Source organism: Chiloscyllium plagiosum, chromosome 43 (assembly GCF_004010195.1).
Source record: "Chiloscyllium plagiosum isolate BGI_BamShark_2017 chromosome 43, ASM401019v2, whole genome shotgun sequence".
Lineage (NCBI taxonomy): Eukaryota > Metazoa > Chordata > Chondrichthyes > Orectolobiformes > Hemiscylliidae > Chiloscyllium > Chiloscyllium plagiosum.
The window spans coordinates 6,440,361-6,444,165 of NC_057752.1; positions in this window are offsets into that span (position 1 = coordinate 6,440,361).

Below are 3,805 nucleotides of genomic sequence, written 5' to 3' on the forward strand. Positions count from 1 at the left end.
CCGCCCACCGCCTTTCCCAACACCAATCCGCACCATCGTGCCCCCTGGGAAATGTAGTCCCGCGCCGCAGCCGTCTCTGGCTTTTATAATAACAATCGTGAAGATGCAAAACTACATCTCCCGGAAGGCATCGCGACAGCAGCGCATGCGGAGTGGGGCGGCATTTGCCGCTGTCCGTCGAGTGATTTTTTTTACTTCACGTTTTGTCAGATTTGAAGTTCGAACTGTTCTCAACCCCACCCCCACGAAACTGTAAACGGCCTGAATAAGAGTGGAAGAACCATCGAACTGTAAGCCCAAGTTAAACCTTATCACAATCTTATAGTTCTTTTTACATTTATAGGAGAATGACAAGTAGCTCCATCTTAAACAGTTAGTGGAGAACCTTTTTTTGTCATTAGTAAGATTCATTATGGCCTGAATAAAACCAAAGTGATAGTTGATTTACCAATTACCACTTTGTAAGAGTGATATTTAATATGTATGAAAAAAGTTGTATGCGGTTTTCAATCGTTTTTTTTTCCGGCGGGAGATGCCGTCAAAACTCGTGTCCTAAAGTTCAAAAAGATAATGTCAGGTACTGAAAGGTTATTTTTGGAACAACACAATTAATAGAATACAGCCACAAACTTCTAACGACTGAGGGCAGGGACTGTCATCTTGAGCATCTGTTGTAATATTCAATGCAGTGACTTATATTGCATCAAAATATGTCATTTGTCTAACAACAAACACAATTTTGCTTCATTGTGATGACCATAAGACGTTCCATTAAAAGTGTCATAATCACGTTGTTTACAGAGAGGACATAAATTCAGATCTTGGAACCATCTGTTCAATAAACTCAGTTACTACAAGTTTGTACAGGGAGAAGTACTAGATCTGCTACAGTAAAACCTTTCAATGTTTTTTGTAAATGCTAAGAATATCCGAAATAGAAGCAGCTGTAGGTCATTCAGACCACTGATTTCTGCCGATTTGAGAGATCATGACTGAACCTACACCACTTGATGCTTATCCTTTGATTAGATTAGACTTGCTACAGTGTGGAAACATGCCCTTCAGCCCAATAAGTCCATACCGACCCTCCGAAGAGTAACCCACCCAGACCCATTTTCCTCTGTTTAATGCATCTAACACTATGGGCAATTTAGCATGGCCAATTCACCTGACCTGACTGTGGGAGAAAACCCGGGCACACGGAGGAAACCCATGCAGACACAGGGAGAATGTGCAAGCTCCACGCTGATAGTCACCCAAGGCTGGAATCGAACCTGTATCCCTGGTGCAGTGAGGCAGCAGTGCTAACTACTGAGCCACCATGCTGCCCACTGATCTAACAATCCCAATTCCTCACATTAGGAGAAAATGAGGACTGCAGATGCTGAAGATCAGAGTCAAAGAGTGTGATGCTGGAAAAGCACAGCTGGTCAGGCAACATCCAAGGAACAGGAGAGTCGACATTTTGAGCATAAGCTTTTCGTCAGGAATGGCGGGGGGTGGCCCAAGGGGGGATGAGAGATAAATGGGAGAGGTGTGGGGCTGGGGGGAAGGTAGCTGGGAGTGCAAGAGGTAGATGAAGGTGGGGGTGAAGGTGATAGGTCATAGAGGAGGGTGGAGCAGACAGGTGGGAAGGAAGATGGACAGGTAGGACAGTTCAAGAAGGCAGTGCCAAATTGGAAGGTTGGATCTGAGATAAGGTGGGGGAGAGGAAATGGGGAAACTGGTGAAATCCACATTGATCCCATGTGGTTGAAGGGTCTCAAGGCGGAAGATGAGGTGTTCTTCCTCCAGGCGTCGAGTGGCTATAGCTTGGGGGTGGAGGAGGCCCTGGACTTGCATGTCCTTGGCGGAGTGGGAGTGGGAATAAAAGTGTTCGGCAACAAGACAATAGGGTCGTTTCTTGTGGTGGCAGGGGAAGGTGCTGGGGTGGAGGGTGTGGACCTAGCAAGAGAGTCGTGGAGGGAATGGTCTCTCTGGAACGCAGATAGGGATGGGGAGGGAAATGTATCCCTGGTAGTAGGGGTCTGTTTGTAGGTGGCAGAAATGGCAGAGGATGATGCAATGTATCCAGACGTTGGTGGGGTGGAAGGTGAAGACCAGGGAGGTTCTGTCTTTCTGTCCTGTGCTGGAGGGCATCGTCGACCACATGGGAGGAGAAATTGTGGTGATTAGATTAGATTCCCTACAGTGTGGAAAGAGGTCCTTCGGACCAACCAGTCCACAATGACTCTCCGAAGAGTAACCCACCCAGACCCATTTCCCTCTGACTAATGCATCTAACATTATGGGCAATTTACCTGACTTGCACATCTTTGGACTGTGGGAGGAAAGCGGAGCACCCACAGGAAACCCACACAGACACAGACAGTCACCTGAGGCTGGAATCGAACCTGGGACCCTTGTGCTGTGAGGTAGCAGTTCTAACTGCTGAGCCACCGTGCTGCTCCATTATCATTGTTTCTTTTGCCAACAGTCTTAAATCAGTGTCCTCCAGTTCCTGATGCTTTCTCCAATGGGAACAATTTCCTCCATCTACTCTTGTCCAGACCCCTCATGATTTTGAATATCTCTCTCAAATCTTCTTTCAAACTTCCCTAAAGAGAAGAGTGCCATCTTCTCCAATCAATCCTCTTAAATGAATTTTCTCCTCCTGGGAATAATTATTGGAAATATTTTCTCCGTCTTCTCGAGTGGCTTCACATCACAAAATCACAAAATTGTTCTGGTGCAGAGGAGGCTATTTGGCCCATCATGTCTGCAAACATATCTGCTTTAACTCTCTGTGTGTTTTGACTCAGTGCCAATCCCTTGTATTATCCCCATAGCCAACTTGTTGTTTCTATTTAAATAACCATAAAATGCCCTCTTGAATCGCTGAATTGAACCTGCTTCCAACACACTTCCAGACAGTGTATTCCAGGCTCTAATCACTCACTGTGTGCAAAAATATTTATCATCTTGCACTTACTTCTTTCACAAGCCACTTTAAATCTGTGCCATTTGGTTCTCAATCTTCTTATGAGGGGGAATAGTTTCTCCCTGTTTTCTCTGTCCAAATTCCTCGTGATTTTAAAAACTTCTTTCAAAAACCTGTTTTCCTTGGAGAGGAAAACAGTCCCAACTTCTTCATAACTGAAATATCTCATCTCTGGAATCATTCATGTATACTTCTTCTGTATGTTCTCCAGCATGTTCACATCCTTTTTAAAGTTTTCAGTCTAGAACTGTGAACAGTACTTCTGCTAAGATTGAACTAGTATCTTGTATAAGTTCAGCATAACCTCTCTTCTCTTGGATTTTGGATTAGTGGTGGGCATGAAAAATCTTTGGCGGATAGGATCAAGGATAACCCAAAGGCATTTTATGCGTATGTGAGAAACATGAGAATGATGAGAACGAGGGTAGGTCCGATCAAGGACAGTAGTGGGAGACTGTGTATTGAGTCGGAAGAGATAGGAGAGGTCTTGAATGAGTACTTTTCTTCAGTATTTACGAATGAGAGGGACCGTATTGTTGAAGAGGAGAGTGTGAAACGGACTGGTAAGCTAGAGGAGATACTTAGATTAGATTACTTACAGTGTGGAAACAGGCCCTTCGGCCCAACAAGTCCACACCGACCCGCCGAAGCGTAACCCACCCATACCCCTACATTTACCCCTTTACCTAACACTACGGGCAATTTAGCATGGCCAATTCACCTGACTTGCACATCTTTGGAGTGTGGGAGGAAACCGGAGCACCCGGAGGAAACCCACGCAGACACGGGGAGAATGTGCAAACTCCACACAGTCAGTCGCCTGAG